The 27,143-nt window shown below is 35.6% G+C and overlaps 1 long non-coding RNA gene across 1 annotated transcript in view; it reads right to left on the bottom strand.

The window, feature by feature from the left end:
- Positions 1–27,143, bottom strand: part of LOC309656288 — a 344,992-nt gene continuing 317,849 nt past the window's right edge. The window contains exon 4 of the long non-coding RNA XR_014261255.1: positions 1–27,048. This is a non-coding gene — a long non-coding RNA (uncharacterized lncRNA). The remainder of the gene's footprint in view (positions 27,049–27,143) is intronic.

Genomic DNA, 27,143 nt, shown 5'->3' with positions numbered 1-27,143 from the left:
TTCTACATCCTCAACTACATAGGTGGTCATGAAAGCATCAATACATGCTTAAGAGAATCATGCCAAGACCCCTCCCCTGATTTCCTCTAATCCTGGATTTTCTCATAGTCAAGAATTCTGTATAAATATCTATTATCCACTTAAGGTAGATGTCCCAAAGAAGGCATGAGAAATTGCCAGAAACAAACAATAAAATTCAACCCCTCAAATATGTAAATAAAATGAAAAAGTAGGCAAAAAGGAAATAGTATTTTAGGTATGGACTTTTTGTGGCTGTCATTTGGTTAAATCTTTATTTGCTCTCTGATTTTCTTTTAGTGATGATACATGATGATTTCTTAAGCATTCAAACCACTAAACACTACTATCAGTATATTCCAATAATTATAGTGATTGCTGTTTACAGTGACTAAACTTTCTTGATGTGGTGAAGTCTTCCAATTCTTGAAGTTGGAGAGAAAAAGGTATTTTGTTCTTTTATGATGCATCAGTAGTAAAAAAATAAGACACAGTTTCTCAATTAGGTGCTCTTCACATATCCAATCAGCTCAGGAGCATCAATATTCTCACCTAAAACCAAGATAAAGAGAAACCCTTGAGATATTCCCTCATCTCGGCATATCTTCAAGGCTGACCAGGGTGATCAAGTTGTGCTGTTAAAAATGTCGTTGAAGGAGGGTGAGGAAGAGTGCAACTTTGCCCTCACTGTCACCTCTGGTGACCCTCTGATTGTGGTGTCAAATGGATTCTAAACAGTCAACACTCCATTATCTGCACTGTCAGTCCTCTGGTGTAATTCTTGCTTTCATGTTCGGCTGGAATAACTAAGCTTGATACGTGGACCCAATTAACTATCTTTTGCTTATTTTTACCTCCCTATGCAGCCTGCCACCCCAGCAGGAGGACTTCAAATCCCAACACTCAATTACCTTCTCCAACCCAGGAGAGGTGTGAAAAGTAAATAGAGTGAAGTCAGTAAAGAAAAATCAAGTTTTATTAGGCTGATCCATCATATGAACTCTCAGTTGACTATAGTTTTTGGCACAGAGTAGGAAGCAGACAACAATTCTATGCAAGGAGTAGAGTGCAAGCACAACCTTCAGCTTCTCTAACCAATGACAGCGCATCACCAAACAGCTTTGTGATGGAGTTTATCGTATAGGAATGGCTCCTGCCAAAAGAATACTATTGACTCCAGAAATGACAGACAGCAAGGAAGAAGTCACAATGAGGATTCTGCTAATTCCACAGGCATCATTATCGGAACCTCCAAAATACTGTATACAAAAATTTTATTACAACCAGTTTTAACTTGCAGTAAGCTCATAGAAGATCTCTCTTTTGGTAACTCTTCATAAGATACAGGTCTGAGTGGAGAAAGTGTAAAAGCTAAAGGGAGTCAGAAGAAAAGAAGCAATCTCAGCCAGCAGCCTCAGTGTTCACCTCTCATATGTGTAAACACCACATAAGCATTTCTTGCCGTTTAAACTACAAAAGATATAGGGTTATGGGCCCTTTAAGCAATCATTATTGCTTAAAAGTTTGGAATTTAAATTTCTATCACTGATTCAAAGTGTTATGAATTTCCAGAACATCAGACAAATCCTTATGATTGAGGACATATGTGATGTCAAATACACATTCTAAAACTATGTGATCCTAGATCATCCTTGGTGGTGCTCCCCTCCAATTAGCTAGATTATCCAACAAATACATGGATACACTATTGTCAGAGGCTTTGATCCAAGAAGAAAACTAACTGTGGCACCATTACAAAGGCCTGACTTTATCCTGACCAGTCCACCTGGAAACACCAGAAATCCATTTATATTTTGGTATCTTATTAACTAGATTAATAACTTTGATTTTTGAAGGCTTTTATGTATAGAGGGGAATGTCAAATTGGGTCACTTGTACAAAATGTTATGCTCATTGCCTTATTCTTCCTACCCACCACTACTTATGAGACAATACACTTTTCAAACTTGCTAAAAATGCAGTGACAACATTAATCACCCAAACTAGACCCTTGGACTACAGAGCTGAACTTTCCTACAGGCAATGCTGCAGTCTTCCGAAAAGTTCAGGGATCTCTCTAATTAACTGTCTAAAGGGGAAAAAAGAGGATTTAATACTTTATTTTGCCAATCAAAAAATATCCGTGGTATGGCTCTTGGCATTATAGCTCTTGGCATCACCAGGACTGAACACCTACCTACTCTATCTTGTTAGTACTTTTTGGTCTTTCATGTGACAATGACTTGTAATGTGTAGTTGCTGTCTCCTAGCAGGGAGTGAGGTGGGGAAAGAGGGGAAAAAGCCCAGCAATTACTGTGCAATACTCAAATCTGCCTGCCAACAGGAGAACAGTGATTTGTGAGACACATCAAGAAGTGCTGGCAAGATCAATCCGCGGAGATCCCTCTGATAGTGGAATAATGAGTTGACAAAGACCAATGTTCAATTGGGTCCAAGCCCAATAAGATTACTGTTCAGCATCATCAATATTGTCTCTGTTTGGAACTGACACAATCAGACTGGAATCAATTGTATTTTCCACAGCACTGTCACACATGATTTTTAACTTTGGCTCACAACTCTGTAGAGGAGCTTGCAGATGTTGGCAGATTTTTGCTAACTTACGGGATGTCGTTATTAAGTAGGAGTTGCACCCCACAGTAATTTGTGGTTCTGTAGTGTTTCTCTGAGGTCTGTATATTGAAGAGAGAAGACAAGGAGGAAGAGAAGGAGGAGATGAGAGATTAGCATGACAGACAGATTTTCTGTTTAACCTCCCTGCTTTTGTTTTTGTTTTGTTTTTTAGTGTAATGACCAAATACCATATGTAAATATGTAAGCTAGTTCTTAGCTTCAGCTCAATTTAAGTTGGGGATCAAAGATTTTTAATGAAACACAGAATCATAAAATTTTTTCTGCTATGAAGCAACATAACAATAAAATTGTTATGTTTTACCATCCAAAGGCAGAGCGTATATGTAAATGGCTCTGTCTAGAAAATATTAGAAGTTGTTCAAGGAGTTGGAAAATCTAATAAGCGATTTGATTTTTAAGCAATCTCTCCAGTCTCCTCCAGTGTGTTTTATAAGTCATTACTCCCACCAAAGAAAGCGATCAGCTTATTTCATGAGATGAATTTGTGCCTCTAGTCTTGCCCAAATGGGCATCCTAGACCCCTGATACTAGCTGACAGATCAAGTTATCCAGTAATATAATGTGGTTCATGGCCACAGAATTAATATTGGAAAAATCCGATAACGGACAGGGGCTGGATTTCTCTTTTGCCACAAGCATACATAACAATGGCATGACTAGATCGTCCCCCACTGAGATCCACCTAAATGTAAATTTTGTGAGAAGTAAGCGCTGTGGAAAGACAACGAAATTTGCTATTCTGAACTCTCCAACTAATAGGCTTAAATTTTACCTAACAAACTCAGGCTTTTAAACCTGATCAAATGTCAGTAATCCTGTCCCTTCAAATCTAATCCCAGTTGTTAGAGTGTATCTCTCCCCAGTCCAGGATGACATCAGTGTTTCAGAATATTATGTAAAGCAGAAATTTATGGTGGCCTCTCTGGTCTCTGATCACCCCTGACACGGTTTTTGTCCAAGCCCATGTTGGTCCCTAAGAGGCAGGCATGTGCCCACCTTCTTGGGCAGGATATCTTTGTGGAGCCTGGGAACCTTGTTACCTATGGTCCAGCCTCCTTAGGTGAATCACAGTCATTTCCTCCTGATGTCCTGCTTCCACTCCAAGGCTCTGTGAAGAAGTGAAAGCACCAATTCCAAGGTATCTCAGATCGCTGCTGCTTCTCCTTTGGGAAAGTCTTCCTTTCCCTTCATGCTCACTGCAGCAAACATTCCCCTCCCCTACAATGCTCTCACTGCTCTCCATTTCCCTGGAATAACCCCCTCAAAGAGTTCAGGTTAGAAAACAAAGGTGGGTTACTTTGATGTTGACCCCATCACAAAGGGCTCAAGAACAAAAAGGCCAGGTTACCATTTCAAGATGAGGTTGGAAAAATTGAGAACAAATTGCAAATTAAAATCTTAATGAATAATTCTGTCACACCTGCGGCTAGGTGGCCTTGAAAAAGACCTAGAAAAATCCCAAATCTACAGCCTCATCATAATCCCAGATCTAAAAAAAGAAAAATAGTACTTGTGAGGATCAAAGGAGAATATGCATGCAAAAATGTCTTGTTGATACTAAAATATGAGTGGCATCAGTTATTCTTCATTGTTTAATGCCTCTTGCAAAGCAGATAGCAATTTGCAGCTGAGAAATGAGAGAGAAAAAAAGAGAGACCAGTCTTCCTCATACTTGATTTCTTAGGTGGTTTGGATCTAGTCTGAACAGCCTGCTCTATTGGGCTCCAAGCTAACTGAAACCCCTGGAGACTTTGCAGTCATTGCATTCAGCACTCCTCTGGCAGACTAAGAAATGCCAGTTGCCCCATTAGGCAAACTCACAGAGGAGCAGCTCCATTCTCATGGGAGTTCCCAACATCAGCTCGGCCTTAAATATTGTGAGCATCTAGGGAAGCAGGGGCAGGAAAATGTCAGTGTGTGTGCTTGGTTTGAATCTTTATGTGTGCAGCATTAAAGACTTGAGTGTCTCTGGAGGGTATTTAAATAAATTCCAATGTTCAGGGCTGGCCTTACATATAAGTGAATTAAGCCTCTGCCTATTGGGTTTAAACATACCAAAGCATCCCTGACTGAAAATGGAACTCCTGTCAAGTATTTCTATAGCCCTGGAAGTACTTCCTTAAGGAAGCGCTTAATTTAACTTGGATTAGATATTACTTGATACCTTATAGAGAGCAGCAAGGAACAGTTTATCTGACCATCACACAGCAGAATTTTGTGTCTTGAGGGTCCTGGACAGAGGAAGAGTACATTATCTTGTGAAGAGGAGAGAAAGTCAAAGCACAAATGGGGGAGTAGGTGTTGTGGGTGCTGAGTGGAACAGGTAGAAAACCAAAGCAGAAGACATTGTGCATGTAGGAAACAAGCAGTGGGCTCAGGCACCAGATCAGAGAGCAATGAAGAGAGAGGAAGTGCCAACTGAAGAAAGAAAGGAAAAGCACAAAAGATTTGCCTCTGCTACAAATGCTTGCCAGGGTCTTTCCCTCATTCTCATTCAATTCAACAGATATTAATTAAGCATGAGTATCATAGACAAATATTTTCTACAAAATATTTTCTGTAAAAATTTGACAAACATGGGCTGAAGGCAGTATTCAAACACTAGGAACCATGCACCTGGTCTGTAGTTCAAATCCACCATATATTAGCTATATATTCATAGCATTTACATTATCTGTCTCAGTTTCTTCAACTAGAAATTGATGAAATTGATGATAACAGTATCTGTTGGACTTGACAGAGTAAATCTAAGCATATCCCCAAGAGGATCAACCATTTCTCCCACTGACAATATGCAGTAAAAGAAACAACGAACTCTCCTCCACTATTCTTCTGGCAATAAGATGTAAGAAAATGGGTTAACATGGTAAACTGAGCCCAGGCTCACTGCTGGGTCTGTCTCCTGCTTAGACTCCAAAGTGGAAATCACATTTTAGGGACTCCAGTTGCCTGTCTAATGTGTTTCCATGTTTTTCACACATTTTTCTCCATGAACTCCATTGATAAGCAGCTGTGATGAGAGCCCAAAGGAGGACACAACGCCTACACATGGATTGACATTTACAAATGTTCCTTTACTATCCGCCCATTTCTGCTTTTCTAGGTTCTATCCTGAGAGTCTCACCCTGTGAGTGAGACTAAGAATTGCAATTAGGAATATTCAGTGAACTACTCAGTTCTTCGCTAGACTACTAGCTTGACCTGCTGAAGAGTAGTTCTTAAACTATGAGGTTCATAAGAATCATCTGGAGAATTTTTTTTAATGCAGATGATTCCTGAGGCCTTTCAATCTGCTAGATTTTACTTTCTCCTGTGAACTTTCCAGAAAATGCTCTTGGATCAAAAATTATTGCCTCTTCATCCTTGTCTTGCTACAATTCAATTTCATTATTTCCTACTCAATATGCCTAATGCCATGGCCTGGATAGATATAATTTGGTGTTATTTTTCTGAGGGTAAATGGCAAAAATATCATTACAGAAAAATTTTCAGAATTATCCTAGCTTTAATGATACTCCAGAACCTCAGTTTTACCAGACAGTATGAACATTATAATGAACACAGATTTTTATATTATATATTTAATTTTATGCTCAAATAAAATAAACTTTAACACGTTTATGTACATGCATTTTATATTGAATTTTGTTAGATATTTTCCTTAAGTCAGCATACCACTCCTTCAGCAAGTTTCTGCATCTGCTATAGTGGGCCAGATTACTGAATATTGTTATAACTGGAGAAAAAACTAAAATGAAGGAACAGAGAGTGAGGTAGTATATTTCTTAGCTTGTGAGTCTATGTAGTTCAATGGTCCCTCTATTAAGTCATTTCCCCACTCTCCTTGGATATAAGGGAATTTTCAGTCTGACAATCTCTTGTTGGGTTATACCTTTCTCATTTCTCCCCTTCCTGGGGTGAACTGACAACATTAACAATAAAAGAATATGGAGTTTCTCAAAAGCAATAGCTTTGCGCTTCATTTTAGGAAGAGTCAGGATAGTAGAATGGTTAAAAGCATGGCTCTGGAGACAGATGGTTCTGGTTCAAACCATCACCCTGCCATTTATTAGCTACACAGCCTCTCTTTATCTCAGTTTCCTCATTTGTAAAATGAAGATGATAATAGTACATGTCTCACAGGAATTCTGTAGGACTAAGTGAATTAATACATGCAAAGCACTCAGAGCAGTGTCTGGGACACAGACAGCAACAATTAATGTTAGTTATTTTATGAGAAGATATAGGTGCTGTGTTAAGAAATTAAATACTATATATGGTGAACCCTCATTATGGGTATTAAATGTTATTATTTATTAAAATGTTAAATTAGGTTTTAAAATTAAAACCACTAACAAATTACATTTAAATAATTTAGAGGCTAACAATATGGAAAAAGATTTCTAGGAGGAGTATATTCAAAACTTTAAAAAAATTCTACAGAAAGACTACTGAGTTATTTCAGTTAATTGAGACAGACTATGACAAAGCAGACCTGGAAACACAGACTGGAAGGAATTGCAGACTATGAGATAAAACATATCAATTAAAGAGGAAGTTAATAAATGGATATTAGGACAAGCACTAAGGGCTCTATTACCACATAATAGGGAATGCAGAATGGTAGTTCAAGACCCATACCAGTGAGACAAGAAAATCTAGGTACAGTAGTCCCCCCTTATCCATGGGGGATACGTTCCAAGATCCCTTATTGATGCCTGCAACGCAGATAGTATCAAATCCTCTATGTACTATGTTTTATCCTATACATACATACCTATGCTAAAGTTTAATTTATAAATTAGGCACAGTAAGAGAATAGTGGAATTGCCAGCATCACTACTCTTGCACTTTGGGGCCATTACTAAGTACAAATAGGGGTTACTTGAACACAAGCACTAGGATACTGCAATAGTAGATCTGATAGCTTAGATGGCTAAGAGACCAATGGTGGGTAACAGGGATGACTGACCTCCCAGACAGGACACAGTAGGACAGTGAAAGATTTCATCATGCAACTCAGAACGGCGTGCAATTTAAAATTTATCAATTGTTTATTTCTGGATTTTTCTATTTAATATTTTTGGACTGTGGTTGACCGTGGGTAACTGAAACCACAGAAAGTAAAACTGCAAATAAGGGGGGACTACTGCAATGGTGATATATTCATAAATCTTAGCTAGGCAGGCCTTGGGAGAGATCTGTGAGCAGATAATGGAGAGCAGGGTCCCAGCTTAGAGCTGGGATATAAGATCAAACTCCTGCCATTGGAGTCAAGTCTGACAAGAATAAAGGATCCAAATCTTTTCGTGATGTGAAGGCGGAAATTTGGTCTAGGAAAGAATAAAAATCCAGTTATGAGAAACAGAGCATGAGTTGGTGGCCTAAACCAGTGATATTCTGGTAGATGTTCCAATAACTCTTCAGGGGAAAGGTCTGTTTTTTTAGAGTTTGCCAATTTCTGTAGTGTAAATACTCCCAACATGGCTGATTTCAAGCTACTATGCAACAACTGCCAGCTTGCATAATTCCTCAAAAATGAAAAACTGATTTCCATGAGCCAATACAAGTCAGCTCCAGCGCACAGTAGGAGTCCTGGTTTTCAGAATTGAGGGAGACGTTTCAAGAATATCAATGATAAGTCAGAATATCAATGCTGAATCACCAAATGGTAAACGAGACCTTCTTCTTTCTTATGCTTAAGGTCAAGTATGATCTTGAGACACAGGGCAAGGCTAAGCTTTTAAGGGAGGCAATCAGGAAGCCCCAGTGGAAAGAAGAGATATCAGCAAGCTCCACACCCCTGGGCTGCCTACACTTCAGCTGCCCCCATACTGTTTTATCTGCATGGCTTAGACTGGAAAAAGTACAACTATGTAATCCTGAGCCAACAACACTGGCTGACCGGCCAGTAGGCTCAGCACAAAGTCTGGACCAGCAAAATGGACTCACCAGTTAAGCACCACAGACTGGGAATTGGTAAATGCTCTTCTAGGAAAGGACGTGTTATCTCATTTCTCCTTTTGTAAATTATACTACTTTCTCCCAGAATGAAGTCTAAAAACAACTGGTGACAATAATAACATTAATAGTTAGCATTACTTGAGTAAATATTACATGGCTGGCATTGTTCAAGGCCCTTTACTTTCATGGTCTCCAATAACCCATATCAAAGTGGGTTTCTGTCACTATTCCATGGAGCTCAGAGCTTCATGGAGATGCCTGAGGGGTTACCCGAAGAAGGAAGACAAGGCCAGGGCATGGGGCTTTGTCAGCATAGTAGCTCCACATACATATATTTATGTAACGAAGTTTCACATAAGATGCCTTTTCAAAAAGGGGCTCTATTGATAAAAAATTTTTTTGAGAACAGTCAAAACTTAAATAGTCCTACAAGATTGTTACATTTTTTCTTGTTTAAAAAAATGTTTAAATCTATCTAAGGTAAAAGACAAATAAAATCACCTCCTTAAGATAACTACTGTTACCCGTGTGTTGTATAACCTTCCAGATTTGTTTTTTAAGGTACACATATTAGGGTAGGTTTTATTTTCTACATTTAACAGCTGAAGAAATTTATTCTTGCTCAGAGTAACACAGATGAGAAGGGATCCTAACTCAGGCCTGTCCCTATGTTCCTATCAGGAAAAACAGGCAGTTACCTCTTATTCTCTCATACAAAGACCATATAGGTTAGTCCCTTTGTCTTTCTATGAAATCTAGTGTTACAACTAAGGATGGCATTCACATCTGCCTACTCTCTCACTTATAACTGAGTCAATTGTCCCCCAGAGGAGAAAGCCCCACACTAAATTGCAGAACATATACTGCATACTCATGGGAAGAAAGCAGACCAGATAGACAGCTTATACCCTGGACCCATGCGTTGGTATAGTTCTTCAATGTTATCTCTTCCTTAGGCCAGGCTTTTATCATTAACCATTAATATCATTTAAAAGGGATAAAAACTGTTATAAACTTTGAAAAGTTTCAAAAGCAAATAAATGCTAGCTTATCAATTTCACCGTCAAAAAATATTAAAATTAGATTAAAAATATACAATTAACCTAATACATTTTGAATTTGGACTAATTGTTTGACATTCAAAAGGGCCCCAGGATATTTTTCACTTGAAACACAGAAATAAAAAATTCATACTAAACAGTCAGAGTTTGCCCTCAAGGTTGAAAACATTAATCATCTCGCATCTAACTGTTAACTGTAAAAAATCATTTTTCTTCTGATTTAAAGGGAATTATTTAGTGAGTGTTTTTAACTTCTCAGCTTTCTCAAGCAGAAGCAGTAACACAGGGTCAGGTTCCAGGCTCCTCTGCCCCTTCATGTCTCCCTTCTCTACAAAAAGCTGCCTTTGATATACAAGGAAGCTCCTGGCCCAGAAAAGAATACACAAAGCCCAGGAAGAAATGAGAGTCTGCTAGGAATGTAATTGAGATTTAGTTACTAAATTCAGGAAATGACTGGAGTTGAACAGTCTTTCTAAGAAGGTAATACTAACCCCAGGTAAACATGAACTTGAGGTGACAGATGAATCAGTAGGGATGAGTCTTCACAGAACTTCCAAGTTTCTGAGAATCTTTCCATAATTTTAAAAAGATCATCAAGCTAGAAGTAACCACTTTAAAGAAAAAGTTGGCTTTCCATAAAATGGACAGGCACATTTCATATCAGGAAGGAAGTAGAATAAATCAAATATACTTAATAGCCTATTTGTGCTGCTTTCTTATGGTGCCAAACCATCCCAACAACCTGACTGGTCTATAACATTATGCTTGGGCTCTTCAGTATTGAAATTGCCTTAGGTGGGATCCAAGATAGCTTTCCTGATATAAAACTATATTCCACAAGTAATGTTGGAATAACACTGAAAAGGATTCTTTATCTCTGACTTTGGGGTTGATATTTGGCTCACAAGGGAGTTTTAGATTTTTTTTAAAACTTCTGGTTCTGGACAGCATTCCTTTCCCTGTATAGGTATTAATTTTAGAAAAATGTCCATTGTTAATTAGCTAAAAATTTTTTTCTTTCAAACTGCAACATAAAGGTTAACTAAAAATGCTTGATTATATGTTAAAGCAAGTTTTTAAAATGATTCTCCTTTCTTTCTCTTCCTAAATATATGGAGCCATGGAGTTTGTTATAAAATTTAAGGAATCTAAGATAATAAGTGCTTAAAGTCACTGTCATCCACCCTCTAATCCATTCTTCTATAGTGACCCCAGAATGGGACTATAAAAGAATAATGCAGGGACTCTTTGTATATAATTATTATATGGAAAATACCCCACGCTTGTAATGATGTTTTTATATAATATTAACCAAATCTCTGGGCATATGCTCTCTTCTGAAATTAATCCTCATCATATCTTTGACTAGTAAACTAGATTGTTATTATACTCCTAAATAGCATACTGGATGATCAGAGATTATAGCAACATGTTCGCAGTCTAGTCAAATTATAGAAGGTTCACTTTAGAAATGTGGATAATTCAGAGACTAGTTTTAACGTAATTTCAGTATTCTTTATTTTATACCTTTAAAAACGTGAAATATATTGAGCAATTTACTTACTATGTGCTAGGTCCTGTGCTACTTAGGGACAAGTACTGCTTTGCAGGTATTGATAATATTACTACTCACATAGTTAAAGAAAATGCTAAATTTTATTAGAGGTTAGTAAAAATACAAGTATATTTTCTTCCCATTGAAGTTGTGGACTCCCTGAATTGCATCCATGGACCTACATTAAGACAGAGCCTTATAAGTTATTGCAGCCACTATCATTACTCTGCACATATCTCCTTAGATTCCTTTACTAATTAGATGCATACCAGCTTCCAGTGTGCTTTTATGCAAACAGTCTCTGCATCTGTAACTGGAAAGCAGGAAGTATACATATTTATGTCACCTTGGGGACATCCCTTAAACAACAACTGAGAGATACAGGGGTCAAAATATTCTAGCTTCTTTTGCCCCAACTTGAATCCTTCTGAGGTGTGACCAACATGGTCTTCAGAGTCCCTCTGCATCATTATGTCAAAGTTACAATTCTTGGATCTTGCATCCTTCTCTTCTAGGTCCCTATCAGTTTTTCCCAGGAACAGTTCCCAATAAAAAAACATTCACAAGAATATTCATCAGAATATCTGCTTCTGAACCCAAGGCAGTGACACATCATGGTTAAGACTCAGATCAACAAGATGTAAAATATTGACATATATGATCCAGCTTACTTTGTATAAATAATCAATAATTTCCCAAATAAAATTTAATCTAAACTTTAACCATAAACTATTCAAACTCATAAAAGACTGAGAAAGATTTAGGACAAATGTAAGGAGAATACTTCCACTTACAGTAATAGCAGACCAGGTAATTCAGATTAAACCACCTCCTTAGGAAGTCCAGAGGCTGAACAAAATACACATCAAAAAATATATGTTTAAAGGCATAGGAGAGCTACTAAAGTAGCAAAGACTTATCAGTTGAAGATCTAGGGAAGAACAGAGACCCAGGGAGATGAGTGTATTTTGAGGGCCCCTTTTCCTCCGAGGGCATCTGTTAATTTTAAGAAGGGGAAGCCTCTTAAGTATAAGTGACCTGTATCAGAGTCCATGGGTCTCCAAGGAAAGGGGCTCTATGAACTCTCCCTGCTTTGGGTTAGGATCTAGAAAAGCTGTACTGTAAAAGCAAGGGTAAACTAGAATTAGATAAGACCTTAGAATGACTGTATGGCAGCTTTAAAGAATCCCAATGTCAGACACTGGATTAACTTCCCTGCATGAAAATTTCTACAGAATATTCTCCAGGCATCTGGAAGAAGCAAATAAAATATTATCTAGAAGACATCATCCTAGTTTTCATATTATTTCTGTAAACAATTTTTCACATACAATAAAAAAAACTAACCAGGGACATGGAGAGACAAAAATAATGTAACTTTAAAAATAGTAAAAACCACATTAGAAACAGACTCACAAGGGCTCAGTATAGATCCTGTAGATCTGGTTAGACACAGATGACACAGTTAAAAGATCTACAGTTTGAAATATATAGTTCAAAGTCTGAGAAAGAAAAGAAAGAGAATGAAGCAAGGGTAACATTTGAAGACATGATAGCTGAGAACATTTTAAAACTGATGAAAAATATCAAGCCATAGATTCAAGAAACCCTATGAACCCCACAAAAATAAATACAAAGAAAGCTATACCAAGAGATATAATAGCAAAACCACTGAAACGTTGCAGATTATAGCTTATTTCTCAACAGAAACAATGAAAGCCAGAAGATAATGCAAAAATATCTTTAAGGTATAGGAAAAAATGTTGCTGTCAACTTAGAGTCCTAGTTTTCTATAACTATTCTTCTAGAATAAAAATTATTCACCTAGAATGAGCTTAATACAGTTCAGACAAACTAAGAGAATTTTTCAGCAAGAGACTTACAATAAATAATACTCTAGGGCTTTCTTCTTAGGAAGGAAAATAATCTTAGGTGGAAGCCTGGAAACTAAGCAAAAATTGGAAACCTACAAAACACAAATATTAGAGTAGATATTAATAAATATTTACTACAAAAATAACTAAATTTTTTCATTTACATTTATATATAAAAGGAGAGGGTAAATGAAACTAAATTATTCAAGAAGAGGATAAGAGCATCAATTAATATTAGGAATTTGTAAGTCAAGGATGAATGCTGTAATTTCTAGTGTAATCATCAAAAGGACAATAAATGAATTTATAACTTCTATGCAAACAGAATCAAAGTAAAATTATGAAAAATAATTACTCCAAAAGAATATAGTAAGGAGAAAAAGGAACACAGAGCCAATGGTACAAATAGAATAGTTTCACCACTTGAAACAATAGCAGATTTAAGCCAAATATATCAATAAATACGTTAAATGTAAGTGGACTAAATGCTTCAATTAAAGACAAATTGTGAGATGATTAAAAAGAATGCAAAGGAAACCATCAACAAAACAAAAAAACAACCTACAGAATGGGAGAAAATGTCTGCAAACAATGCAACTGACAAGGGGTTAGTATCCAAAATATACAAACAGCTCATACAACTCAATGTTGAAAAAACAAACAACCCAATCAAAAAATGGGAAGAAGACCTAAACAGACATTTTTCCAAAGAAGACATACAGATGGCCAATGGGCACATGAAAAGATGCTCAACATCACTAATTATCAGAGAAATGCAAATCAAAACCACAATAAGGCATCACTTCACACCAGTCAGAATGGCTATCATCAAAAAGTCTACAAATAATAAATGCTGGAGAGGGTGTGGAGAAAAGGGAACCTTCGTACACTCTTGGTGGGAATGTAAATTGGTGCAGCCACTCTGGAAAACAGTATGGGGTTTCCTTAAAAAAACTAAAAGTAGAGCTGCCATATTATCCAGCAATCCCACTCCTGGGTATATATCTGGAAAAAAGCAAAAACTCTAATTTGAAGATACATGGAGCCCAATGTTCATAGCTGCATTATTTACAACAGCCAAGACATGGAAACAACCCAAGTGCCCACCAACAGATTACTGGCTTAAGAAGATGTGGTATGTATGTATGTATGTATATATATATATATACATACATATATACACATGTATATACATATATATACACACTCACAATGGAATATTACTCAGCCATAAAAAAGAATGAAATCTTGCCATTTGCAGCAACATGGATGGACCTAGAGGGACACTGTAATGATTAGAAGTATAATTCAGAAATTTATAGCAATTTAAAATGTTTGTGCCCTTATCATAGTCTCAGATATATAAAGAAAAAACTGACAAAACTAAACAAATAGACAAATGGACGATCATAATGAAAGATTTTTCTCAGTAACTTGATAAAACACACAGGCAAAATTAGAAATTATATAGAAGTATTTAACAATATGATCATAAACATATTTAAACATGGCCATCATTTCAGAATACACATTCTTTTCAAGCATATAGGAAAATTTCCCCAAACTGACCATTTCTTGGGTCATAAAGCAATTTTAACAAATTTCAAAAGAATGAAACCATACAGAATATGTGCTCTCATATCAATGCAAATAAACTAGAAATAAGTGAAAGCAATTTAGAAAATCCCCATATGTTTGAAAATTAAGCAATATACTTTAAATAACTCATGGATGAAAGTAAAATAAAAATGGAAATTAGAAAATATTTTGAACTAAATGATAATGAACTATGACCTCTCAAATCATGGAATGTTGCTAAAGTTATTTATAATGGAATTTATAGCTTTAAATGCATATATTAGAAAAGAAGAAAAACTAAACCTCAATGAAGTATGCATCCATCTTTTTAAATTACAAAAGGAACAGAAATTTAACCCAAAGAGAATAGATGGAAGTACATAAGGAAAAGGGGAGAAATTGCAAATTAAACAAATGTATAATAGAGAACATCAATAAAATCAAATTTGTTTTTTAAGACTGATAAAATTGATAAACCCCGATAAAACTGATAAAATTAAAAGAATGGTAGGCATAAATAATCAATATCAATATTAAAAAGTGACTTCTCTATGGATGCTACAGATAATAACAATGTTATGCCAATAAATTTGAAAATTTAGATTAAATAGAATATCTAGAAAAATTAACTTTAAAAAAAGTGACCAAAGTTTTAAAAATTTGAATAGATTACCTGTTCATCAAAATACACTAATTTGAGGGTAAAAAGACAAACCACACAGTGGAATATCTGGAGCACATAACTAATAATAGGCTCCTTTACAAAACATTAAAAAATGAAAACTGTGACAAATCAATAAAGAAAAGACTGCCTCTCACAAAAAGTAAACCAATGCATACAAGGAGTATTCAACCCCATTACTAATAAGAGAAGAGGAAATTAAAACCACAATAAAACACCACAAGAATGACTATTATTTTAAAAGATTAAAAATAACTAATGATGACAAAGAAGTAGAGAAATCAACTCTCTAATACTTCTAACAGAAGTGTAAATTGATTGGTACAGCCACTTTGAAAAACAGATGGACATTATCTTCTGAAGTTGAGCATGCATATACCCTATCTCTCAGTAATTCTTCTCATAGACATCTACCCAACAAAAGCTCATGCACATGTGTACCAGGAAACACGTAAAAGGTTTAAGGCAGCATTGTCTGAAATCATTTCAAACTGAAAAGTAACCAAATATCCATCCATTCAATAAAATATTGTACAGTTCCTGCAACAACATGGAACTTTATAAAGAGCCAGACACAAAAGAATGCACATTGCACGATTGAATCTATGTAAGTGTAAAAAGCAGATAAAACTAAACTTCGACTTTAGGTGATAAAAGTAAAAGAAAAGAAGTAAGGATGGTGGTTACTGTGATGGGAGGCAGGGGAAGGCAGTGATTGGAAAGAAGTTTCTAAGATGCTGCAACTGATACTTCTTCATCTGAGAGGTGGCCACCTGGGAGTTTCCTTCATGGTAAGTCATTAAACTATACACACTTGCTTCATAAATTTTTCCATATATATGTCATATTTTTAATAAAAGTCTTAAATAATCATTTTAAAAAGTAAAATTATAAAATTAATTCTTACCATTGGAAATGTTAATGTTACATAGTCTTTGTTTTTGTTGTTATCCTTTGAATGACCAGATTCTACTTCATAGACTATTTCAGAACAATATAATATTGGGCAGCTCACAAACAACTGGTAATTGGCATTTCTGAATACAAGTCTTTAGAAAATTCCAATAAATGCGGCTTCTTTTAAGTCAGGCCTGTTCTCTACTAGACATGGAATAGGGTATTTGGGTTATTCAACTACTCTAAATAGTAGAGTTACTATCTATATCATATACAAATTATATATTTTTAAGATGTTAGAATCCATTTTTTAAAAATCACTTTATACTAACAAGACTGGGCATAATTAAACTATTAGTAATTTGAAAAGCAAAAATTTACCTTACTTGAGTCCCTTTAGGATAATCATAATGAGTATCAATTGTCATTGTACTGTTGAATCTTAGAAGGGCCAGGTAAAAGTAAGTTTTGGTTAATGGAACTTAAAATAAGAGCATTTCTAGTTAGTGTCTCAAAGGGCAGTTATAGTGTCTCCCTATCTGGAAAACTGAAGTTCCATTTGGACAATATTCAAAGCATATTTTGCCTTGAGTTTCAGTGACAGAAGAACTGCCTTTCTGCTCACCTCTTTCCTCTGACATTACAATAATCTGTCCCAAACTTGAGCCTTATTAGTGTATGAACACATGCATGTGCATGTGCATGCATACACACACACACACACACACACACAGAGAATGGTTTTGAGTTTACATTTATACAGATTTTTAGAGTATGCACCTGTTTTCTATCACTCCCAAAGACTTTTCAAGATTTATTTTTAGAGGGCAGAGGATCAATACATAGATAATACAAAGATGTTGCTATGAATTCAAAGACAGTACTACTATGTGTCCAAGACATTGCAATCCTAATATTAAAGAGATAAGGGTAATAATGTAAATTACTCTAGGGATGAAACTGCCTATTATAACCTTTGGCTGATAGTTTTATACAAACCCTGAAAGTGGTCTAAAATTTCTAAGTTCTGTGTGTAAGTTGAAATGTAAAAGTCTTTTGATGTTTTTCCTTTCACTTGGTTTCAAAAGCAAGGGCCTTAAAAATTAACAGTTTAATCTAAGTTTAGCCTAAAATTATGGAACTATCCTCTCTCCAATATCATCATATAACCTTCCCAACACACACATACACACACACACACACACACACACACACACACACACACACACACAGGCTATATCATAAAAAAAAAACCTACTCCCAATCTAACTTACCATATTTTTATTATCATGGCTAAGGTTTAACCAGGACTTTTAGCCATCTTGTAAAATTTCAGTGACAGTCAAAAGTAAGTAAAATAGTTCAAAGGCAGGGTGAACTAACTCATAAAGTGCCCTGCCTCAGAGAACAATAACGAATGGTATCCTTCTAAGTTCAGAGACTAAGAAAAAGTTTGAGCTAAATCCAGATGATTTAAATTTTTCTCGCAGAGAGAAAAGTGAATTTCCTCTACCTATACTGTTCTATTCCTATAACTGAGTTTGACATGGTTCTAGTTTAAATACAATAGAAACAAAGAGAGGAAGTTATGCTTGGTATCTTTAACATTTATGTCTTCAAGGTTGTTTGGAAATCTTTTAGGCAGTCTTCCTTTCTCCAAAGTTCTCTTCCGTTGTTTCTTTAACTGGAAGAGGAGTTTTTTTTTTCATTTTATATACTGTACATTTCCAAAGTATATATATGGTTCTGGGCATGGTATTTGCTTTCCTTAGAGATATAAATTGCTTTTGTTCATTTACTTTCTTTGAAATTCATTTCTAGTAGCTGCAGAACTGCTGCTATGAGTGTTAATAGGCTTCTCTAACATAGCTGTCATTTCAAGTAATAGGTGCCAAGCTTTCAGCAGCTTATTAACACATTATAACAGCAACCCCTATACTAAACAACCAAATTGCACAGAGGAGGACACAAGCAAAATTAGTGTATATAAATATATATATTCTTATGTATACATACATACAGTATATACTTAGGACTTACCAACATGTTTGGTTCCATACATGATTAGCCCAGAATTGGCACTTTGTTTTTTATGAATATTCACAGGGAGAAAGAGTGGATCGGATTTGTATTTGGTCCCAAATGTGAGACGAATACAAACTGGTATAATTACTGAAAGATTTCCATCCTCTCAACCCAGCTATGCTCTCAAGACTGAAAAATTGCAGACTTGTGGTATTTCACATCATGGAACTGTGCTAACGTGATCTTTCAGCGCCACTTCATGGGGGATGTTGCAGAGGAAGAAAAAGTGGAAACAAGCAAAGAAATACACCAACTGGCAAAACTACTGAGAAAGGAAGACATGCAAATATGAAAATTTGCTTCGAAGAGTCAAAATTTGCATTTGGATATGAACACTGGACCAACTCTCTACAAACACAAATATATTCTTCCAGATGCAGGGGCAGACATATGTACAGATAAATATGAGAGTGTGTATTCACACATGTTTTATATAAATATGTATAAATACACGTACACACACTTATATACATATGTATGTATATAGAGATACACTGTCCTTTACAAGTGTTTGCATATTTAATGGTTTCATAAAAATTTTTAGCAGCTTTCTTGAAGATGTATTTCAATAAAGCCTCTAAATTTTACATTGTAGTAAAAGCTGACCTCTTTTATGAGTATTAAAAAAAATACCAAAGCAATTTATAATCACCTTGTAATATATTTGGAGGTTGTAAATATGTTAAATTTAACTTTTAAGTCAGCTGGATCATTTTCTAAAATTTACTAAAATCTGTAGTATTAAGGAGGATGACTTGATGGCCTCTAGCTGTCTTGCAAGATTTAATATGTGTTACCTTTATTGTCACTAATAATGACAGGTGGCATTATTAATTGTTCAGTAAGTACAAGTGCTGAGCTAGTAACTTTATATTACCCTAAATGTTTCTACTATCTCCAGACAATTTTTAAATCTTGGGAAATGAGAGAAATTCAAAACAAAAAAGCCAAATTTAGTGATAGAATTTCAGTTAACTGACTAATGATTGAGTTTTTCAAAACAAACAATTCCTCCCCAATACTATTCTTGTTGGACTAGATGCAACTTAACATCATAGTTGGACGGAAAATTATTTTGAACCTTATAATAAAAGACAATAATTGATTTCAAGAAAATCTGCTACAGAAAATGTCCAGATCATATAGTACAAACCCAGGACCGACTGTAAGAACCTCTTAAAGCTTACTTTCCATGATGGCACAATTCACAGGAATAATTAATGCCTTTTAGCAAAGAACATTTTCTTCTCAAGGTGGAAATAGTAATATGTAAGTAACAAAGTCCCAAATTTGGAGATCTATCCCAAGTTTCTCTCGATCACAGTCCTTACATTGGCTCCCATATACCCTGTCTAACAATAAATTTGTAATGCTACCTTCATTGTGCTCATCTTGTGTTTAATACTTCAAGTTGTTTTTTTATACCTGAAAAGCCTTTGAAAACTAAATAATTTCTTTTATTTGATACTCTGGAAGTCCTTCTGTGAATTATACTCCTCTCTACTTCACTCATTTCTAAACATCTCAGATCACACTAGTATACATACACACTACTCACAGCATTATAAAAGAAGCTATTTAAAGATGGCATCCTCTAGATGCAAGCTCCTTGGGAGAGGTCTGTCTCTTGTTTGTCTTTGTTTCTCTCTGCCAAGTATAGTACCTTGTGCATGAGAGCTGTTCCTTAAGTGCTGAATAAATGAACAAATTAATAAATAAAGACTAGGTCTACTCTATTTTTTCTAAACTGTCTTAGCTCTTGCTGCTTAGTCAAATTCAATTTCATTTTCCCATAAATATCTGCTTCTAGTTCTAACAACGATCTATACCTTAAGTTAGAGCCAGAAAAAGAGAAGTGTCTGAAAGTTAGGACCTCATCTTTCTCTAAGAACTTCTCCTGTTTCTTTGCCTGAGTAAATTGATGCCTACAAAAAATAAATATGCAGTAGGGTCAGGGCCAAGGGTCCTTTTGTATGATTTTAGTAAAAACATATTTTTTTTTATAGAAAAGTATCTGCAATAGCCTCCCAAGAGTTTGGTCAAATCACCCCAGAATTTGGTTTCCAATGACAGTTATATGATATATGTGTGAAAATAATGGGCAATGGTTTCAGATTATGAATGTTATTTTGGTTGACATTCTGAGCAACTACCATGATTTTAAAATGGGAGAGCAAAAGTAAAAAAATAAATAAATAAGAGAAAAGGGAAGAAAACAAAAACAAAACAAAAAAATTCTAGCTATATCTCTACAGAAACTATTCCAGCCAGTTTGGAAAGGCTGAATGCCACATGACCCATAAAATACGAACTTTGAGTTTCCAAACAAACTATGAGGGGAAGTTGTTCTGCATTTCCACCGGAGTATTTTTTAAAATGTCCCCTATAAATATATACATGGTTGGACTCTATGATTATAACACACTAATAAAGGTTTGTAGGAAAACCTGTTTTCCACCTCAACGTTGTTTATGCTATTTTAATAAGTTGAATAAACTTAGGAGACTACGAAAATGTCACTTTTCTAACTCTGCTAGGAAGGAATCTGACAACTGTGACATAATCATTGAAATGCTGCAATTTGTTAAAATGCTCCTAATAATTTTTTCCTGACTTTTATTCAAAGACTAACATATGACAGAGAGAAAGAGAAAGAATTAGGCTAATGATGATTAACATATTGCAGGAGGGAAGGTTACAACGTTTAATTTCAGAGTCAAAATGCTAGGGAGTTGGCACCTTCATAGAATCTGTGATCATGGGAGGGAGCAGGAGTTTGAAAAGAGTGCAGAAAAACATAGCCTTTAAAATAATGAACAGCTTTCCCAAGTCTTTCCATATCACAAAAACACCCATATACCACACATGCATACAATTCCCAGGGTCTCATAATTTACTTTAGTGACAAAGATTGTACCCTGAGTGATAAAGGTCCAGTACTACTATTATCTTATGGATAATTGGGGCCATAAAATAGTTCCAAAGCACCTTTTATTTGTCATTTGTTGACAATTCAACCAACTCTCCTGTCTGCCATCCTCTATATTTAATGGGTCCCTATCGAAGTATGCAACACACTCGTTTGTATGGGAAGGATGTCTTCATATTGCTGTGCTGTTGCATATCCTTTACTTCCCTATGTTGTTCATCAGTCTACCTCCTGCTCTTTTTTCCTGTGACACCTCTGAGATGGTACCCATAGCAACACCTCTGAGAATAAGGTGAAAGTGAAGATGCCGCAGTCATCTGCAGCACACAGTGCTGGCAATGCCAGTCATTAATGCAGCAGCTTCTGCCTACTCAGATCTCCCTCGCTCCTCTCTGGTCTTGTTTCCCTCCAGTGGCAGCCACAGAGCTCACTCACGGAGATCCAGAGACTTGCTGTTAATGATTTGTCACTTGTTTAGAACACCTCAGGATGGCAGCTTTGTATAATCTGCCCTCAATGGCACTGCCAGGTTGCATTAGGAAACAATTACCTAGTTTATGACTAGTAAAGTAGGCGCCAGAATTTCCAATTAAACTCGTGTGTTTCCAAAGGAGCCTGGGTGCCCCTATATTTGAGGAAAGGAAGAGAAACCACCATTACAGATAGTTCTACTCCCTACTGCTTCACAGTAAGCCAGATGAGACTCAGTGCACTCTAGATTAATAAACTGAGAGTCACAGAATATATAGAATGATTTTATGTGAATTGTCATTGCCATTTATTAGGTTCTCACCCTTTGTCAGGATTTGGGTAAAACGAAACAATGCACACACTTGCCTAAATGCTTTTACAGTAGAGAACCAAAAAAAAAAGAGAGGCTAACATGTAACTTTATTACTTCAGTCACTGCCCTCCTGTATGTGTTTGCTCACACGCATGTGTATGTGAGCACATGATAATTATGGAGTTATTTCTTTCTTTTACACTTCGAATAAATGCTAGAATTTGTAGATTTTTATCAAAATGAAAAGTATACTGCATTACAAAAAGCATCTATGATTGAATGTTTAACATCAAATATAAATATTAGCTTGTATAAATTGACTAATTTAAAATATTACATTGAACAGACCTTGACTTAAATATACCCTATGGATCTGGAATCACTATATTTATTGAGACAGAATAATATTTTCTTCAGAGGTAAGAAAGGTCAAATGTTATTGAATGTCAACTCCAAAAAGTTACAGTCCAGATTTTCCATGCAATAGCTCTCATAATATCACATAATAATAATAATAATAATAATAATAATAACAATAAACAACTGAGAGTCTTATTTAAAATTCCAGAAAAAAAGTATACAGACATTTAATAAAAGGTATGTGTACACAAATATCACATACTCTTATATATCTATTCTGCCCCCTCCAAAAAGAGGAAGAAAACTAACCATTTATCAGTAGCAGTGTGAAAGGAGAAGATTTATCATTTAAAAATTTTCATTGCAGATGGTTTTCATTTTAAAAGGCAGGGAAGTGATTTTTTTGAAATCATTTTTTTTCCCTAATGCAATTGAGCCAGACATCTCTCATAAATCTTGTTGCTTTAGTAGACAATACTCAATTCTCTAAACTTTATATGCAATAGCCAGCTTTTGTTTTAAGATGCTCGTCTCCCAGGCATGAAAATGAAAGCCACCTGAAAGGTGGCATCATATCCAAAGTGTGCCCCCCAGGCCACTCCCCTTTTCCTTAGCTCACAGCTCTAGGATATTCATCTTTGTGCTCAAACAAAATGATAATTTTTCAATAAAATTTTTAAAGATTCCTGTCTTCCATTCTTCTTCTTTATTTTGATTTTTGTTTTTAAATAGGGAGAAAATACATGAGTCTGCCAGTCAATATATCTTGTGAGTCAAATAGCAAACTGCACCCAGTGATTCACTAAGTTCGTTGGGTCAGGGAGTCAAGACAAAAAAAAAAAAAGCAACTCATGAGGGAAAAAGCAGGGAGGGGATGCTGTGTTTGTAATTAAAACAAAAAAAAATCATTTAATACTGGATTTGAAGTTCTTGCATGATGTCACCTCCTTTAAGGAGGAACAATTTAACATTTGTGGTACAGCACTGGATATTCCCACTGAGCAAATGACATGATGGTACTGTACTGACTAGATTCATTGTTATTCATAAAGCACATTTGCTGTTAGTTTTTGAGGCCATGGCATGCCTAGAATCAAAATGCTCATTAAAATGCCATCAATCAAAAAAAGAAAAATACTATCAATTGTCTTCCCATGAAAAGTTTAGTCATATATATATGTATACATATATATATACACATATATATATACATATATACATATATATATATATATATATATATATATATATATATATATATATATAAAATCTTCTTCTAATGGGAGATTACTTCCCATTTGCCCAGACCAAAAACATGTTGCTGTTTTAGATACTGAGGTTGGTTCTCTTGTGACCATTTATGTCTCCAGCTTCAAAGATACCAAGGATTGAATAAAATACAATCATTGGTTGACATGTATTTTGTAAGCTCCAAATGGGCAGATCCAAAGATGAATTCTACCTAAGATTTTAGTAAATCAAGATTCACATTTGCAAATATTTCAAAGAGACCCAACCAAAAATCAATACCTACAGAAAATCCTTCCTTTTAGAATCAACAAAGGTGGTGAACGGTGGCCAAGATCTCTTTGATGGGAGTGATAGAAGGGGTACTAGATTCTCAGTCCTCTGATATCCAGTTCCATGCTCCTGTTACAACCTGTGGCTTCATACAGAAGTGAGTGAATACTGACCATATAAGAAATGCAGAAAATGATCTTTAATCAACTATCTTTAAGTTCATTCCAAAGAGCATGTCATGACATTTGTTTGCTGTAGCATAGAAAACACTTCTGCCCTCTCATTCCCTTTTACACATATATGGCTTTCTACTATCAAAATATGAAAATTACTGGGAAAAAATAATTCCATTTTTTGAGGCCTCTATTTCCCTACAGCAAAAAATTACAACATTTATTTGAAAGACATTTTTCCTAAACATCTGGAAAATATGCCAAAGTGATAAGTTGAGATACAAAAATCCTTTGCTCCAAGAATACATTCTTAAATATAATGCTGGAAAGTATAAACAGGAAAATGAAAATCACACATAATCCCATCACTAAGAGATTATATATCTTGTGTGATATATATTTATTTTTCTAAATCAAATCACGTTTGACGTAGAAACTCACTCCCTAGGGTTGGATAGAAATACAGTTTAAGTCACCTTTTATTTCCACTCCTTAACAATCTTGCATAGAACTTAGGATTTAAAATCCAGAAAATTTTGGAAGAGGGGCCTCTGTCCTTGAGTCATCTGTAGTCTCCATTGCAATGATCTCAACTCAAACGTATGTTCCTGGCACCTTCTCTGCTATGCCATCCGCAGCCATGTGGACACACTGCTGTGGCTAAAGCCCAGGTTAAATATTCTTAAAAGCATATTTTTTATAGTTGTATAATGTTTCATCCTATCACTCTGCCATGATTTCTTCAACCATCTTTGTATTTTTTGATATTTGGATTCCTTCAAGAATTTTTGTTATTGCTGATAACCCTACATAATACTACATTTATACATAAGTCTCTGGCCACATCTCCAACTATTTCATAAGGATAGATTCTTAGCAGTGAGATTTCTGTATTAAGGAGTACAGACAGTTTTAAGGATCCTTATTCAAACTTCCAAGTTACTTTTCCAAAATCAAGTTAACATATTGATGATTTAGTCCTTTCAAAATATTTGTTGTAAATTTCCTTCCTTGTCTACCATTCACATTTTTTGAAACAAATTGAAGTTTTAAGTTGTTATGTAGTTCAATTATGCTATATGTGTAGGAATTACTTCTGTATCCTGAGAGCTAATATTATTCTCTTATACTTTAATTTTATTTATTTAACACTTTAAAATTTATTTGCTACAAAGAATGAACTTAGGGTATATTTTCTTAAATAGATAAATCAATTCTCCCACCACCACTTTCTTTCCCCAGTAATTTATAATACTATCTTTCACAGATGACCTAAATAGCCCTATGTTGGGACCAGAACTTGGATGAAACGAGTGAGAAGCTTACTTGCAGGGCAAAATTTAAGGAGGCACTAAGAAAACCTCAATAATCAAGATAAATAATATTTTGATGCAATATTTTAAAAATTCAAAACTAATGCAAAAATTTGTAATAAGCAATATATTAAAATTTTAAGTAGAGACAGAATCAAGTCCTGTAGCTTTCTGCGGTTATTTTTTAAAATAAAATCTACATAAAGTCACACGATTACTAGCAGTCTTCCCAATATTCCAGGGATTCCTGTGGAGATTTACATTCTCTGGTGCTCACCTCACATAAAAATCTTGCTCAATTGTCAACCACTTCTAACCATCTCATCACCACTCTGCACAGCTTCATTCTCAGCATGGGCACAGTCCCTTCATCTTTATTTCCCAAGGCACTGCTAACACAGGGCTATTATGCATAACAGATTTTTACTGAAAGTTTGGAGATAATTGAAGGAGAGTATAACATGGAAGGGGAAACACCCTAAGATTCATCATAAAACATCACTGTGTCTAAAATTTCACAGCAGCACCCTCCAATCACTGTCACAAAGATTTCTCCTTAGATTGCCCAAATGCCAGTTGCTTTCTCCCTACTGAGTTCTCTCACCTGTCATATGTCTTTCCTGAGCTCAGCAATTATCAACCATCCTTCACCACCTTTTTTCAGTTCAAGTTATCACAGGAAAACTAAAAAGTCTGATTTCTTTGCTGTGCAAAGTAAATGCCTAGAGTACTGGCTCTTGTATCAGACACACTGCTATTTCTTCATCTATATCCCCTTGCCCTTAGCGCTTCAGAGCTTACTGGCCTGACTTCCAGCTGCCAACACCTGGATTTATTGCCTGAGGCATTATTTGGCCACCAAAGTTTCTTTGGTCCATGGGAGCAGACGGTTGGAAGTACCCAGAGATTACTGCCTGCCCCTTTCCCAACCCAGCATCCCTCGACAAATAACTGTTGTGTAAATACCCAAGTTCTCTTACCCTTGAGGGGTTGGAACAGAAGAGTCTAGGTGCATGTTTTACACCAGCACCCAGATTTTCCCAGCGAGATCAGGCTCCATTTGCCCACAATGGTAAGGTGGTTAACAACAAAAACTTTCTTGGCTGCCTTCCTTCTCTGTCTCATTTCTCTATTCCCTTGCCAGTATTTCCTAGGATTACCTCCCAAATCAACTACTTGCACTCCAATACTTATCTCAGGGTCCTCTTCTTAAGATAGCATTCATAACCAAATGGAAAGTCTAACTTGGCCCCATGGCTTTAGCTTGGGGCCAAGTTAGACTTGGGGCCAAAGAACAGGCAGAGCTTTGGAATCAGAGTTTGTCTTTAAAATGGCTTCAAATTTTGTGTATTAAATCCTTTGGTTGAATTAATTTCCCACTAACACCTCTATAAGCAAAAGGGGAGAAGATATTGGGCAGGGTCTGAAAGACAGTATTTATTCTCCTGCTATCCAAAGCAAATTCCAGAGGATGTGGCTTTTTTTTATCTTTCCATTTCACTTAAATTTTAGTATATATCGGGACTTCCCTGGCGGTCCAGTGGTTAAGACTCCACGCTCCCACGGCAGGGGGCACAGGTTCAATTCCTGGTCGGGGAACTAAGATACAAAAAAAAAAAAAAAAAAAAAAAAATTCTAGTATATATATACAATACTGGGTCTTTTTTCCCCTGGTTTCCATTTTTATTTCCATT

This window comes from Balaenoptera physalus, assembly GCF_965194825.1.
Source record: "Balaenoptera physalus genome assembly, chromosome: 2".
In the NCBI taxonomy this organism is placed as follows: domain Eukaryota; kingdom Metazoa; phylum Chordata; class Mammalia; order Artiodactyla; family Balaenopteridae; genus Balaenoptera; species Balaenoptera physalus.
Note: the sequence above shows the minus strand (reverse complement) of the source record. Positions and strands in the feature narration are given on the sequence as shown.